This window comes from Peromyscus maniculatus, chromosome 19, assembly GCF_049852395.1.
Source record: "Peromyscus maniculatus bairdii isolate BWxNUB_F1_BW_parent chromosome 19, HU_Pman_BW_mat_3.1, whole genome shotgun sequence".
Taxonomy (NCBI): Eukaryota; Metazoa; Chordata; class Mammalia; order Rodentia; family Cricetidae; genus Peromyscus; species Peromyscus maniculatus.
Window position 1 is genome coordinate 315,863 of NC_134870.1, and position 17,272 is coordinate 333,134.

Here is a 17,272-nt window from a genome sequence, read left to right on the forward strand (position 1 = left end):
TGCCTCTTCCTTTTTGGTGCTGGGATTTGGCACCACACTTGACTATGGATGTAATTTTGTTTTGGTTAAAATAAAAGGTGAACAGTTAGGCAAAAAGGCAAAAAAAGGCCAGACAAAAAGCCAAGACAGAGGCCAGGCTAGAAGGCCAGGTGAAAAAGCCAGGCCAAAACTCTAGAAGACTGTGGTGGTGGTGATGGTGGTGGTGGTGGTGGTGGTGGTGGTGGCAGCCACGCCTTTAATCCCAGTACTCGGGAGGCCGAGAGTCAGGTGGATCTCTGTGAGTTCAAGGCCAGCCTGATCTACAAAGTGAGTTCCAGAATAGGCTTCCAAAGCTACACAGAGAAAGCCATCTTGAAAAAAAAAATCTAGGAGAAAAATCTAGGCAAAAATTAGGTGTACAAAAGCCAGGAACTAAGGGTAAGTGAAAAGTGTAGGCATAAAAACCAGGTGAAAAACTCTAGTGAAATGTCAGGTGGAAAGGTTGAGTACAAAGTTGTGAATAAGGATAAAGTGCAATGTTTTGTATGTATGAAATTGTGAGAATGAAACCTATTTCTCTGCATGCTATACCCAAAATGTAAAATGAATTAGACTTATGAAGAAATTAAAATAATATTAACTGAATAACAAAAAAGGAACACAAACTGTAGTAAATGATATAACTTAATTTCAAAAATGTAAAAAAATTAATTTGTGGTTGCAGATACTTCTTCCAAGGACTTGACCTTTGGTATCTTTCTTCCAAAGGTCTCAGAACTGAATGGGGCATCATGGGTCAGTGGTGGAAGGGCTCAGCTCAGAGACAGTCAAAAGAAGTTGCAGGGTGTGGGGCACAGCAAACATTCTAACAGTGCATCTGCATGGACAGTTTGTAGAATATATTCATGCTTCTCCTAATCCCAAATGGACTAGGCCTGATGTGTGTAAGGTCTGTATCCCCATTCCCAATATCCAGAACAGTTATACACAGTGGAATGTACACTCTAAAAGTCTTGATCTCTTACAAGTATTGCTCTCCTAAAAATATTTGTTGCTGCAGAAAGAGAACCAATTTGAGTTGCCTAGATCTCTCAGAAGTCAGTCTGGCTCATCTACCCAAAGAGTTGGGTATCTGTCATTTTAAAAGATAAGCTCTTGAGTAATTTTTAAAAGGTGGTAATTTTGCACACCTTACATCCTAGCACTCTGGAGACAGGGGCAAGCAGATCTCTGAGCTTGATGCCAGCCAGGGCTACAGAGTAAGTTCTAGGACAGCCAGGGCTATACAAAGCAAGCCTGGCCAGGAAAATCAAAATATAATAAAAACAGAGTTTACAAATGTCTCTTTTGACACAAATTGTAAAGAGCTGAAATGTATATCCTCAACCATGCTTTAAATATGCATCTAAAGGACACTACTGGTTCAGTTTTCAGACCCCAAATAGTGGCTAAAAACTGTCTTTAACTCCAGTTCCAGGATATTCAATGTCCTCTTCAGACATATGTGGGCACTGTATGCCTGTGCTGCACAAACACGAATAATACATAAACATTTATAACATGAATGTACATAAATTAAATAAAATATGCAGTACAGTATTCATTTCTTCACCTAAGTTGAATAAGAAGAGTACTTGATCTGAACTTTTGTCCTTTGCTACCATTTTTCTAATGCAGGCACAAAAGCTAAGTGAAAAGTCCAGTCACAAAGAACAGGCAAAAGGGCCAGACCAAAAATACAGAAGAAAAATCCAGGCAAAAAAGCCAGAAACAAAAGCTGAGAGTGAAGGGAGTGGCAAAGTCCATGCACAAAGGCTGGTTGAAAATCCTAGTCAAAATGCTCAGCAAAAAGGCTATGCAAAAAGGCTAGGCCAAAAGTCTAGGAGAAAAATCTGGGCCAAGACCAGTACCAAAAGCAAAGCAAAAATCCAGGCACCAAGTCCAGGTGAAAATGCCAGGCAAAAAGACTTGGCCAAAAATCCAGAAGAAAAATCCATGGAAATAATCAGGGCACAAAAACCTGTAACAAAGACTTCACAAAAGTCCAGGTGAAAAATCCTAGTGAAAATACCAGACAAAAAGCCTGGATGCAAAAGACATGTGCAAAGTTTTGAATATGGACAAAATATAATGGGCAACAATATCATGTCCAGTGGCGAAAAGGCTCTGAGAAGGTCAAAGGAAGTTGCAGGACACGGGGCATAGTAAACATTCCAGGAGTGTTCATGAGAGCCAAAGTTACATTTTAAGTTTTAATGCCTAAGAGATCCACGTAATAAAAATGCCCCTGATCTGCAAGCTACTTGCCCAAGGACAGATAGTTCATGAAATGCTGGAGGCTATTGTTCATGAGAGATAACAAGCTACATGTTTTCACTTCCCTGAACAAGTTTGTTTGACCCACCTGCACTGATTATATGTGGGTGGGAGGTACTTAGGCAGAAAATATGTCAGGATATAGGCTTGCCTTGATTGGACCTGAGGGGAAATACAATGAATTATGGGTTTTCCTTCTTAAGCCCTTGCCATACTTGAGTCTGGACCATCTTCTGGAAACCTAGAGATAGACCTGGCCAGAGCTCATCCACCTGGCCAGTATTTAATTAAAATTTACTTCAAATTTGGCTTTAAATTGTGGTCTAACTGTCAAGGTGAAAAGTAAAGATTCTTGGTGGTGGTAGCAAAGTGCTTTCTCTGATCTAATATTATTCATTGTGTTCATGATTTTGCTTACTTATAAGGATATTCATGTATCAAATGACAATTAGGTTATCTAGTACATCCCAAATCAAAACCACTCTGAATAGCCTGATTTAAAAAATAAAAAAGAGGTGATGTCAGAACATGGCTCAGGAATGGAGACATGTAAGAAGAATTCTGAGTGCTTATAGGAACACTCCAAGAAAACAGGACAACGGTCTTCTGACTCAGTTTCTTCAAAACACAGAAATGTTCTTAGAATGTGTTTTCATGCTCCCTCCAGGCATAGCAGAAAGGAGTGACTTATTTCGGGTTTCTTGTGACTCCTTGTTAATATTATAATCAGATGATGTGTACATTACATCCTTCTTGTGTATCTAAGGAAAAATGTTCTGTCAGGCTTAGCCTGACTTTGTCTTTGTATACAGCTTAAACTCATGTGAACTTGACTCATAAGAACTTTCTTACCCTTCAGAAATTGTCTGATGCTCTGGATAAAGATGTGAATTGAATGAGACTTCAGTCTGCCTCATTTATTGGCTCCATTCTCCCAGGTCTTGCTGTCTCTGAAGTAGTGGCAGAGGACAAATATTTAAGTTGCATGTGCATGGAAGGGATCACAAGCATATATGCCCCATTTTAAAATTGACAGTACTATATGGACATATGTGTGTTTAGCCATATAGTATTTATTTCTATGTATACAATCTTATCCACACATCTATTTATATATTTATAGTGATGTGCATATGTATTTATAGAGGGATAAATTTATGTGTCTATTAATATGAAAACCTTTCATTACTCAGGGGAAACTGAGGAATAAAACAACTTAACAACCTAAGATAAAAATACCTACATACATACACTTACATAGGAATTTACTGGTGTATACTAAACATAATATTGGGACAATGTGCTGTGCTCTAGTATGCTGTGGCAAGCTGTGTGTATTGTTCTTGCCTGTGTCTATAACTAACAGGAATAAAAATGCTAAGTCTATTATTCCTCATTTCTTCTGGGTAGTCTTTTATTTCATTCATTTGAACTGTATTGCAGGTATATACAGTGGGCCAAGATGAATGGTGATTATATATTGTCTGAATTCTAACTCCCATATTGGTGAAATTATTAAGGCCTCTCCACGTAGTTAAAAGGATATTTATTTAATGGTGTAACTCACAAATTAAGGGATAGGTAGGTTGCAGGGTCTGGGGAAGGTGTATCGCAATCTAGCGGTGTTCTCTGGAGCTCTGCTTGGTCCACCTCCACCGTTCAGGGTCCCGGCACAGAGAGAGTGCTGGCCCATCCAGATCTCAGGTCTCCAGGTGCCTCCCCTGGCCCCGCCTCGTAGGTGTGACAGTTGCCAGAGTCTCAATGGGGGGTTGGAACTTCCAGATCCAAGCTAGAATGGCTACCCACTACACTCCCAAATTATTCTTTTTTTTACATATTTTTATTTTATTAAAGATAGTTTTTTTCTCACATAATATATCCTGACTGGGGTTTCCCTTCCCTCCACTCCTCCCAGTTCCTCCCCATGTTCCCTCCTGTACCAATTCACTTCTTTTCTATCTCTCATTAGAAAATAAACAAGCCTCTAAGGGACAGTAATAAAATAAAATATAAGATAAAACAAAAGCTGACACATTGGAGTTGAACAAGACAAACAAACAGAAGAAAAAGAGCCCAAAACAAGGCACAAAAATCAGAGACCCACTCATTCACACACACAGCTATTCTATAAAAACACTGGACTGGAAACACAATATATATGGAAAGGACCTGGTACAGACCCATGCAATTCCTGAGCTGCTGCTTCAGTCTTTGAGAGTTCATATGAGATTTGATCTTGTCGACTTCAAGGCCTTTGATTTCTTCATGTCCTCTAAGACCTCTGGCAATTGCACTCTTTCTGCATCCTCTTCTCTGTGTTTACTGAGCCCTAAAGGGAGAGATTTGAGACATACCTTTTAGTGTGTTTGGTATGTAAAGTGAATAGAAAATTTCTTAATAATAAAAAAGGAAAAAAATGACAGACTTATCAGCTACCTAGATAGCTACCCCAGGTTCCTCCATCGTTATTGCTGTCAGAGGTCCCAGGCAGCATCCATCTTTGGCTGCCAGGTCCAGAAGATCTGACAGACTTTCCTGTGGAATAGGAACTTGGAGGGACTGGCCTATTTTGTCTAGGCAAAGCTGAACAATCAGTTCCCCAGTGTCCTGCTTGTCCACAGTCTGGATAGGGTCTTGGCAGCAGTCGAAGTGAAGGGCAGTTTTTCCACCCAGTGGCCAGCTTTGCCACATTTAAAACAAGCTCCAGGTGGAGTTCTTCTGTGCCCATCATCTTCTTTGGGGGAGATGGGAATGCCTTCAGGAGTTAGCATGTCTGTCACAAAAAGCTTTTTAATAACATTTTAAATGCCATACTCTCAGATATCTGAAGTGTTTGAGGATCATTATCTATTAAGCATATCTAAAGTAGACAAATGTTGCTTGTTTTTAGATTTGTTTTAGGCTTAACTTTGAAAACATATAGAAGCTAAATCTGAATGTATCAGAGAATTTGACTATTAACTTGTATGTCTTAATTATCTTTAACCATTTTATAAGATTGGGATTTTATAGATTTATCCCTGTTAAGTTTAGCCTTAGAAAATATGAATTTCTAAATTGAAGCTCTTTTAATACCAAGAGTTTTAACTAACAAACACAGTCCACAAAGAGACTGGGAACTTTCCTGATCCTTTTATAGTATATCATGATAAGACATAACAGTTCTCTGCATGACTCAGTTTACCAAAATAGCTATAGCTTAGCAATATTAGCAAAAGCAAGGAGGTTAGACACACATCACTAAATCAGTCTCTGTTAGCCTGAAAAGAACTTAGGTAGGGAGAGGTATAATGGTATTTTCTCCACCCATGACCTTAGGCTATACCCAAAGGAGACAGTGTTTCCTGCCATTGTACATGACCTCTGATAAGGAGATGGAGAAGGGTCACATGTCCCTTCTCCTGGATCCTGCCTACTACAATTTCTGCTGGGTCCATTTCTGTCAACTGGTGAAGTCTTAATTTTCCCTTTTGAATCAAATCAGAGATCTTTTCTATATACATCTTTAACTTTTTACTTGGTTTACATGGTACAAATATCCATTCCAATATAATATCTTCCCTCTGCATCAAAATCCCTGTGGGGGAGTGTCTGGAGGGGAGTATGACCAGAATGCATTTAAGTTCTGGATTCACACAATCCACATGCCCTTCGCCTATTGTCTTTTCTACTAGAATCAATTCCTTCTCAGCTTCAGCTGATACTTCTCTTGGACTATTTAAGTCCTTGTCCCCTTTTAGAGTACTAGCCAATTTTTTAGTCCATCTTTAGATATTCCAATGATACCCTGTAAGTTGGAAATTCTTCCTAATAATTTTTGAAAATCATTAAGAGTCTGAAATTGATCTCCCCTGAGTTGTACCTTTTGGAGTCTAAATTTTTTTTTTTTTTTTTTTTTTTTTTTGGTTTTTCAAGACAGGGTTTCTCTGTGTAGCTTTGCGCCTTTCCTGGAGCTCACTTGGTAGCCCAGACTGGCCTCGAACTCACAGAGATCCGCCTGGCTCTGCCTCCCGAGTGCTGGGATTAAAGGCGTGCGCCACCAACGCCCGGCTTTTGGAGTCTAAATTTTTATAGCTCTATCTTATATCCTAAGTAATTAATATAATCTCCTCTTTGTATTTTTTCAGGAGCAATTTGTAGTGCCCAGCAAGGCAAAACTTTCTTTACTTCTTCAAATATGCTTTCTAAGGTACCTAGCTTTGGATCAGTCAATAAGAGATCATTCATATAAGGATAAATTATGATAAAATATAACCACACAAATTATCTCCAATGGCTTTTGCATAAAATATTGGCACAGGGTGGGGCTATTTAGCATTCCCCATGGGATGACCTTCCATTGATATCTCTTGACTGGCTGGGAATTGTTATAATTAGGTACTGTGAAGGCAAATTTTTCTCTATCATTTTCTTTTAAAGGTTTGGTAAACAGTCTTTTGAGTCAATAACTAATATGAGCTATTCTTTGGGTAGCAGAGAGGGCAAGAGTATCCCATTCTGTAGGGAGCTCATAGGCTGAATTACTTTATTAATAGCTCTGTGGCTCAGCAGTTAAGATCACTGACTGATGTTCCAGAGGAACCAGCTTCAATTCCCAGGCCATCCGAAGTTCAATCACACCAGGATAAAAATAAAATAAATAAATAAAAAGGAGAAGGTACCTTGTGACCCTTCTCCAACTCCTTATCAGAGGTCATGTACAAGGCAGGAAGATAGGAATACCTCAGTCTCAGGTGTTTAGCTCTGGCCCTAAGTTTTAGTCTTTTATTAATCTATTTATCAAGATTATATATTAATAAAGACATTATAATAAAAATATTTTATAAATTTAAAGTACTCCATAGCCTTATTAGTTAAAACATTTTTAAAAGGTATTCTTTGAAAAAAAATCCAGTTATTTTAGTTAAATGTTTTATAAAACTCCAAAATTTCCTCTTTAAAAAAGTATAAAATCTCTCAAAAATAAAGAATTTTTTACTTCAAGAGGAAAAAAACAGGGCACAATCATAATCTAGATAAGGAAAAAACCAAGCTGCAACAGTGCAAACAATTTAATCAAAAACTGTTAAGGTTCCCCACTGCAGCTGGGCTCTTTTTAGGAACTCCAGCCCCATCACACACTTGCAAACCCCATGACTCCTTCATAACTTAAAACGAATATCATTTTAGTGACTCTTACGTTATAAAGTTTGGCTGCCAGCACAAGGTACATTTTTGCATATAAAGGTATGGAGGTGCGGTTTTGGTTCTTCATTATAAGCCTTGTTTTCAATGCAGGACAGGAATTATACAAAAATCCATCCCAGTTTAAAAGTACTTTTGGAGACCTGTTGTCTCCCAGGTTAGCCTATACTGTGTGGTTGCCTTAGTCAAGATGGCAGTGAAGCCACATGACATCTGCCTTCTCTAACCCTAGCAAAGGTGTCAACCATGGTTGTGTGGCTTATATTCCAGAAGAGAATCATGCTACATGATTTCTTCAAGATTATCTAAGCACAGACTTTTAATTATCAACCTCAAATAAGTTAAACAGAAGTTGTTTGAATTTGGTTAATTTGGGGGCTTGAGTTAAACAGAAGTTATTTAGATTAGGTTAATTTGAGGGCTCTGATGTAATAGACAAAGACAGCAGTGACATCCTAAACACAATAGAATTCCATCATTTATCCAGTGGTAACTCTTGATCGCCTTATATTCTCTTTAATATTTAATATTCTTATATTCTCTTTAATGTTTCCTCATTAAAAAAAAGATAAATTTAGTATAAGGCATGATTAGCATGATTTCAAAGCCAGTGCCTTTAAAATAAATATTTTAAATTATTATAAAGTTAAATAATATGAACAAACATGTGACAAGCTGCCAAAATGAAGCAGGCATGTTCATATACGGCCTTCTTAAAAATAAATAAGAAGATATTGTCAAAAATTAACACTTTAACACAATTCGTTGGAATTATTTTTTTGGTTTTTTTTTTTTTTTTTTTTTTGTTGTTGTTGTTGTTTGTTTGGTTGGTTGGTTGGTTGGTTTTTTGAGACAGAGTTTCTCTGTATAGCTTTGCGCCTTTCCTGGATCTCACTCTGTAGACCAGGCTGGCCTTGAACTCACAGAGATCCACCTGGCTCTGCCTACCGAGTGCTGAGATTAAAAGCATGTGCCACCACTGCCCTGTTTTTAATGTAAGAAATTTTAATGGAATTATCCAGATGACATTTCCTCTAGGAATTTAAAATGGAGTAAAAGAATCCATTTAAGATTGAATAATTAGTAGCCTCTGTCACCACTCTAGAGGCAATGGGACCTAGGAGAATGGGGCTTAAAAATGAAGCAGACTAAAGTCTCATTCAATAGCTAACTTTAGAGCATCAGACTATTTGTAATCTGAATGTTCAGCAACATCATATGAGCAAAGCGCACATGATCCCAAGCTGTAAAAATCACAAGGACAAGCTGTGTTGGCTCAGGAACAATGGTAAGATAATGAGGAAATCTGAGGCAGACTCCACTCCTCCTATGTGCCACTCCTGGGAGGAGCACAAAACACACTGCAAGAACAATGCCATATTTTGAAGGAACTGAGGTCACAAGACTCTCGTCTTGTTTTCTTAGTGTTCACACCACACTCAGAGTTCTCCTCCCATAGTTCATTCAGATACTATGTTCCAACAAGGCTCCATTGTTGTCTCATTATATTGGGTATAAATGTTAAAACATAAAAGCAAAGTGAGTCATTTAAAAAAATCAACTTTATTCTGTATGACACCATCACTAACAGTAAACATAATCTGATTTAGTCCCTTTTTCTCAAAAGCATTGTTTTCATTGTTCACTCAGACTCTGAATTTTATTGTTTTCATAGTAGGGTTAAAAACCTCCTCTTCCTCAAAATTAGGAGGATTCAGTGAAAACAGATAGTTCTAAGTGTGAGTTTTAGGGTAAACTATGTCATTAAAGAGCTTGGCGACTTCGGGCAGTTTATTTGGGATCATGAGTCCATGACTTAATTTGCTTATACAGAAGTACCTGCAGAATTAGGCAACTTTAAAGACCTTACTGTGCCCCATGATGTGTCAGCTAAACCTCTTCTGGACAACAGGAGAGATGTTTTAGATGTTGTTACCAGAAAATTGGGGGTTTGTGTCTCTCCTAAAATCCTTTAGTTGAAATCTGCCTCTGACAATGTGATGGCATTAAAAAGCAAGATGTAGAGAAATTATTAGATCATTAGGTTGGGACCCTTACAAACAGAATTCCAGCCCTTAGAGTATCCAGAGAGATCCCTTGTTCCTTCAACTTATGAGGATGTGGCAGGAAAGAGCCATCTACAAACCAGGAAGTGGGCCCAACAAAGCTCTCCACTCTTCTAGCACCTTGCCCTCCTCAGATTTCCCAGCCTTCAAAACCATCAGAAAATTAATATCTTTTGTTTGAGCCACTTCTTAGTCCATGATACCTTTGTTATAGCCAACTAAGTAAATGAATTCAGATAAATATATATTACATTGGGTATCCAGATACAAGTTCCATATTTCTCATAGCTCAAAAAGAAATGCTAGCAAAGCTTCATGGAGAAGATTAGACATTTCCAAAGGGGGTGTGTTTTGAAATATTTGCCCAAAGTTTCCACCTCTGCCAACCTGCCAAGGCAATCTGCTTCTACACAAACTCTAATTGCACTGGAGCAAGTGAAGACCGAGTAGTGATAAACCCATAGTGCAGTAGGTGGACCTACACCTGTCAAACACAGGCAACAGAAAGTGCACTCAGTGGGACTGGAAGAAGAGAACATGAAGTTGAAAAGGGAATATGGTTGAGGGTTAAAGGAAGAATTAGAGGAGAGGGAATGATGGTATATTTTATAAAAACACATGATATGTATGCATGAAATTTTCAATTAAACAATACTAACATTTATTAAGAAGCTTAGCTAAATGTTAGTCTAAAGACTTAAAGCTAATTAAGTATTTAGAACTGAAAAAAATTAGAACTGTAAGTTTACTTATGCATTGATCCCTTATGATTTTGTAATATAACAAAAATTCATTATAATTAATCTCTAAAGCATATTATAATTTCATTGAACTAAGCACAGTTTGTGTTTTTAACCTTGGACAAATCGTCTGGGTACATAAAACTAATATAGAATGTTGTTCAGACTTTAAAAATTATTTATTTTATTTGTGTATTTGTTTATTTATTATGTAAATGTGTTGATAATGAATGTGTGGGTTTGCATACCATGGCAAGTGTGTGGAGGCCAAAGCACAACCCCATAAAGTCAGTTTCTCCATCCACCTTTGCATGGCTTCTAGAATCAAACTCTAGTTGCCAGAGCTGACCAGAAAGTGTTCTTACTCTCTGAGTCATCCAGCCAGCCCTCAAACTTCTATCATGGGAAATTATAGTCAAAGTTTGCATTTGCTAAAATACAGAGCCAACTTTTTTTTAACATGGTAATAAGCTCAGAGAAAAATGTATAAAAATCCAAATGCCCTTCTGTCTACCAGGAAAGAAATAGCTACAGGCAGGCTGTATCCCTCTGTAATTTACCCACAGGTGTACCCAACACTTGCATCCCTACCCTCTCACACACAAACTGATGTGTACATACAGAGGAAGCAAATTAAACATTCCCCAGAAATTCAAGACAAGATTGAGGAAAGTTCTTACAAGTTTTTAAACAGCTGCCCAAATAAAGATCTGTAGAAAGACTCTAATCAGATGTGACATGGACTTACAGCTGCTATAGCCTCTAAAAGCCTGGAGTCCCTGTGCCTGTGCCTCTTGTGGAAGACACAATGGGGGTGTTGTTATGTTTCAAACCTGGAACAAATGGCTAAGGTGTCCATTTAACATATCAAAGAGGACTCTGGCTGCCAGGTTCTCTCTGAATCCCTCAGTTCCTACCTGTTACAGGGCCCTGCTGTCTGGCAAACCCTGCCCCTTACTCTGAATTCTCCAGCCCAGAGTGCTGGGTTGCTCTTCCCTGTATAATCCAACCATTTTGGTTTCCCACTAACTTTGTACCTGTGGACCTCCTGTCTACTGCACCTGGTTCCCCTTTCTCTCCCTTATTCCTTCCCCTTCCCCTCTTCTCACATGTCACAGCTCAGGGTCATATGCACTCTGGACTCTCCCAGATGCCTCTGACTATGTCTCCCTTTTATCTACAATAAACTTTCCCCTCCACCATATCTAGGAGCAGTCATATCCTTTCCTCTTTCTTTCTCCTCTCCCCTCCCCCCTCTCTCTCTTTCTCTCTTCATTCATTCATTCATCTAGTGCCAAAACCTGGGAATGGCACAAATGAGCTCCCTTCTGGCGAACTCAACCATTCTGAAGTAAACTGTTGATCTGAGTCTCCTAAAGTATGTATGGAACATTTGTTTCTGCTGGCTTCTGTCACCAGCAAAATTTGATTCCAAATTCTAGAGTCTGATTCTTCGGCTGCTGCTTCAGCTACTGCTTCCCTCTACCTGCTTTCTAACTGCTGCTCTCCTTGCTCTGGCCTGCTATGCCCTCCACCGGAACCTATGTACTTCACTGGTTCCTACACCTACTATGCCTCTGGCCTGTTACACCCCCATGGTCTCTCTAGCATCCTCCTGAAGCTGCAGTCCTGCTCACAGCAGCCTGGAACTCTTTTCCTTACTTCCTCCCACTTGGAGCTCCATAAGTGTCTCTCTGGATCCTGGAGCCTGCTACTATACCCTTTTGGGCAGCCCACCATATGAGCAACTTTCTACACCTGTCTAGGTCTCTCTACTAAAGATACTTACTGGCTCCCTTTCCCCTGCTCTCTCCTAGCTTTCTCTCGCCTTCCCTTAGGAACTACAGAACACCTGCAGTACCACTAGGCTTTATTTTGTTCCAGTCTGCAAGTCTGTCAGCTTTAGCTCTCAGCTTCCTCCCTTCCTCCCACCCTCCCTCCTTCTCTCCCCTCATGGACTCAGATTTTATTACTGCAGCTTAGCCTCAGTACAGATCAATGGCCAAAAATTGACACACTTGATTTCCAAATTTGTAGATTGTAACTTCTGCCACAAACTAATGATCTCAAAGTCTCTTATCTCTAAGGTTCTACAAATTCCTACTCTTAAATCTTTTATCGATATGATTTCTCTTCACTCTGCTCTCAAAAATCTCTTAAGACTATGCTTAACTCTGTCTCAGGATTTATAAATTCCTTGGGTATGGTTTAAAAACTATAAAATATGTAATAAAATTTGGCTTTAAACTTATAACAGAAGGCTTATAATTAAAATCTCTATATGGGTATATATATATATTATTCAACTCTTGTCTAGAATATACTGTGTATGTAACTTAGATTCAACTCTTGTTTAGAAAAATAAATGTTCTTACATGACAACCATGTGGCTCTCCTCTATCTTGGGAGATCACCTCATCAAGGTGTAAGCAGCCACATGGCAAGAAGCCCTCTTTACTAAGGTTAAAGAGCAAAAGCCATGTGACTTTACCATTTTAAGATACATAGCATAAAGTAACAATTATAAAATTCCTCAGTCCTACTGAGCCCTTAGTTTATTGTTGTATCTCCTTTTAGACTAACAACAGGTCTCTAAAATACTTTGGATTGGTATGAATTTTTGTATTATGATAAAATGTAAGGTTATAAAGGTCTGTTCAAAAAAAGAAGGATAAGGGTGTCATTAAATATATCTGAGACCTATAGCTGAGATTTCTTCATCTTTGCTGTAATCACATACTTAATGCTTCCCCAAATATATTTAAAAATATTCTTAACTAATGACTTTCTTTGTTATGGTAACTATAAAAATTTCATAAACTTAGAACATGGAATTTGGGATAATCTCAATCTATGTCATTGAGCCATGGTCACTAATATTTGGTTTCATAATAAACTATCTCTTATCCCCTGTGGGGGGTTTTGCACAAATAATTGCTTACCCCTGCAAATAGGTAAGTTAATCAAGGAGCTTCTAACAACTAGTGGAACCTAACCTAGCTCATCCCTCTTCAAGGCTGAAAGCACAAAAATAAGAATAAGATGCATCTTGCTGTCAGCTTTTTAGATCTATTTTACAGATCTATTCTAGATCCCCAAAGGGGACTGACATCCTCTAGTCATCTGAAACCTTCATTTATCTGGAACTCTAGGAACCACAGAGCCTTGTAGGCAGATTGCCCCCTCAAGAGATCATCCTTGACCAACTCAGTATTCTGGGTTAGTCCTCTAACAATAAGGACTTGATCTTCAAACTACCTCATAGAACAAGAACTAAGTTAATGATCAAGCCAGCCTCATTCTTCCAAAGCTGGCTCAATGAGCATTCTTCTCTCCTGTTACTCCCAGTTATCTATTGAAAGCTACAGTTCAGGTCAATAGCTTAAAGAAAGAACTTCACTGAACCCTTATCCACAACATGCCCACAATTATTAAATCCTTCTCTTTTTTCACCATTTCTTGTCTCTTTTATTAGCTTGCTGGGATGAGTAGCTGAGCATAATTCCATGTCTGGGGTTTTGACAAGAAAGTCTAGGAACAAATGATAAACTATGGCACATCCAGACAATGGAATAGTCATCAGGCATGAAAATAAACAAGCCATGAACAAACATAGAGGAATTTTAAATGTATATTTCTACATGAAAGAAGTCAATAAAAAAGTATTATGTATCTGCCGGGCGGTGGTGGCGCACGCCTTTAATCCCAGCACTCGGGAGGCAGAGGCAGGCAGATCTTTGTGAGTTCGAGGCCAGCCTGGGCTACCAAGTGAGTTCCAGGAAAGGCGCAAAGCTACACAGAGAAACCCTGTCTCGAAAAACCAAAAAAAAAAAAAAAAAAAAAAAAAAAAAAAAAAAAAAAAGTATTATGTGCTGTCTATGTCTAATTATATGACATCCTGGAAATGTCAAACTATAGAGCATTCAAAGAGCATTGGTTACCAGGGATTAATTAGGCTGGGAAGATGATCAGTTGGTGGAACACAGAGAATATCAACACTATTGGGGTGACAATAACATATACTTTTTTATGTCACAGTCATTACTTTTCAGCCCCAGAGATGTCTACATGTACCCAGTTTAGTTACTCACAATGAAGTAGCAGGACTTACTACTAACAATAATCTGTATTTGGCAACTACTTATAAAAAGGGCAAAGGTGAGAAACAGGAAAAATTACCAGACCAGTGGATAAAATTTTGAAAAAAAAATCTGAGTGCAAAAAACTATGAAGCAATATAAAAGGAGGTACTCTATTATTCTCAGAAGAAATTGACAGGGAGTAAAGTCTGTAGTAACACTTATTTGTACACAAAGAGGGGCATACATGTACAAACATACACACAGTGCACTTACTCTGAATTAGACACTCTTCTGAGTATTTTACATAATTGGTTTATTTAATCCTCACAATATTATTAGTTAGGCAGAATTATTATCTACACTTTTCAGATACAGAATTGGAAGAGAAGCATGCTTAACTAGCTTCCCAAGGTGATTTAGCTGATAAACCAAATTTTTCTACTAGTACTATAGGCACTTAAAAACAACTTTTGCTAGAAACCATGGGCTCTTCACTTGGACCTACAAAACAACTAAAAACAGGATGAAAGTTGGGCATTTTTGCCTTCATTTTACATCTATCACCTTTATAATGGCTATCCTACTTGACTCTGCATAGGCATTGTTGTCATTCAAGGAGTGCCCATCTACAAACCAGTGAGATCTAAGCCATCTCATTCCATTCCCCTTCAAGGCAGGAGGTCATTGGCCTAAATCTGTAGACAGTTTGAGTTCTAGAAACAACAAAGCCAAACAGGGCAGACCATGCTCCAGATGGAGACAAACATCTGTGCTGATAAAGCTACACCTTACAAGAGTCATCATGCCATGGGAACCAGATAGATCACCTCAGGCAGTAAGGACTTCAGCATCTCACAGAGCCAGAACTAGAGCAATGGTCATTCAGCCCACACACCGTGACCATGAAATGTAGCTATGTAGACCCCTTCCCCATCCTCCCTACCAATTTTTTCTATTTCCATCTAAAGTCTATGTGAATACCAAGAGAATGGAAGACTCATCCAAAAGATGCTGAACCCTTCTGTCTGTTGTTTTTCCCAGTGTGCTACATTGAATCTCCTTTATCTGCTTCTCACTGCTCTTGCACATTTGGACTGGTGGGGAAGACTCATCTTTAAGCTACCAAAGCTGGGGTTTTATCTAAAGGTCTAGTTTCATAGATTTCCTTACCCTTACTTGGGGTTACTGGAGTCCCTTATTATTTTTCCAGGGTGGCCACATTGAATAATCTCCTTTTTCTTCTCTTCACTATTACTTATCACTTCAATAGGCACACCGGAGACAGTTGGTCAAGCCTCCCTTGCTAGGGTTGCCAGGGCCCAGACATTCTAAAGTTCTCATAACAATAGATACCTTTGTTACATATTAGCTGATAATACTGTTTCAATATTAGCTGAGGACATGATGTGTCCCTTGTACCATATATGACTTTTGTGACTCTGGGTGACAGTATCACTTTGTGAAATCTAGCAGTGTTAAGACTTCAATGTCCATCAATGGAAGAATCCAAAGTTAGTTTTGAATTAGGAACAGATGTTAAAAGGAAGGCATGTTCCTGACCTAGACCAATGGATAATGATAGATTCGACAAGAAAGCACATATTATGAGTTATCTAGCAAAGGTGGTAATGCAAGAAATGAAAACAAGAAAGATGACAGAGCAAGTTTTAATCAGAACTTGTGTAAAGAATCTCTTTTTGTTTGTTGGTTGGTTGTGGTTTTGTTTTTGTTTTTTATGAGACAAGGTTTCTCTGTGTAACTCTGACTGTCCTGAAACTTGCTCTGTAGACCATGCTGGCCTTGACATGCTTGCTTCAATCTCAGAGATCTGCCTACCTTTGCCTGTGCCTCTGCCTCCCAAGTGCTGGGATTAAAAGCGTGCACCACCATGGCCCATCAAGAAACTCTTAGGCACTTTAAAATCACATAACTAATGGAAAATGGGACCTAGAGTCCTGAGAATCTCAAGAGTTGCTGCTTCTGGAATGGATGGCATAGAGGTGTTTATTGACTGACACCTCCAGACTATTGTATACATCCAGGAATCCCAACCCTCAAAAGTTACTGAAAAAAAATCCTCATACTCAGAACCAATGTGCACACTCACAGGAATGTTGGGATAATGGGATTTGAGGAATTTGGACATCTGTTACACAACTTGCGGCTGGCTTTGGGGACACTCTGTGCCTACATGCAAGAAAGTTACTCTAAAAACAGCATCCCATAAATGGCATATGGACAGTTGGTAGATAAACACTGACCTAACAGGAGGTGTATTCTATACTGCCTGTATTGTGTATGGGGTGGGAGGAAGTTATGGAGTTCAAGACCACTAGGAAAAGACTCCCAGACTCTATTCAAATTATAATTAAGCAAATTTATTAAAGCTGCAAGCAGGGCCACAATCTCTAGCCCAAATCAGAGACAAGCACCCAGAGGCTGATGAAGAAAGGACTTTTAAAGGCAAATCCACAAGACCTGTTCTACTCTGCTAAGATTAGATGGTCAAAGTAACATCAAAATAGTCCTTGAATGTCTGCAAAAGCAAGTTACAGGAGCCAAAATCAGCAGTTAGTCATATCATAACAAGCAGATGGTCACAGCTGTACATGTCTGGATGAGGGTCAAAGAGCAAGGTTGCTAGGAATTTATCTTCCAGAAACTTGAGTTAGAGACAAATAGCAATTATACACCAAGATGGATGTCTAGCACAAAATGGAGTTTCTTTAGTCATCACAGATATATGGTGCACACACATCCTAATCTGTCATGACAGGAACTCAGGTTAAAACTGCACAATTTAACAAAAAAAGAAAAAAAACTACCCAATTTAAATTGTTGGTGAACAATAACTGTCTAAGGGCATAATGTAAAATTCTCCATGTTTTCACAGCACACATGACTG

General features: G+C 38.7%; 1 long non-coding RNA gene across 9 annotated transcripts in view; it reads right to left on the reverse strand.

Moving 5' to 3' along the window:
• LOC121823979 (uncharacterized) overlaps nt 1-15,677 on the reverse strand; it is a 65,547-nt gene extending 49,870 nt beyond the window's left edge. For all 9 annotated transcript variants that reach the window (XR_006065664.2, XR_013045946.1, XR_006065659.2 and 6 more), the window contains exons 1-3: nt 15,538-15,677; nt 4,476-4,624; nt 3,148-3,245 (exon numbers count right to left, since the gene is read on the reverse strand). This is a non-coding gene — a long non-coding RNA (uncharacterized LOC121823979). The remainder of the gene's footprint in view (nt 1-3,147; nt 3,246-4,475; nt 4,625-15,537) is intronic.
• Nucleotides 15,678-17,272: the final 1,595 nt, after the last annotated feature.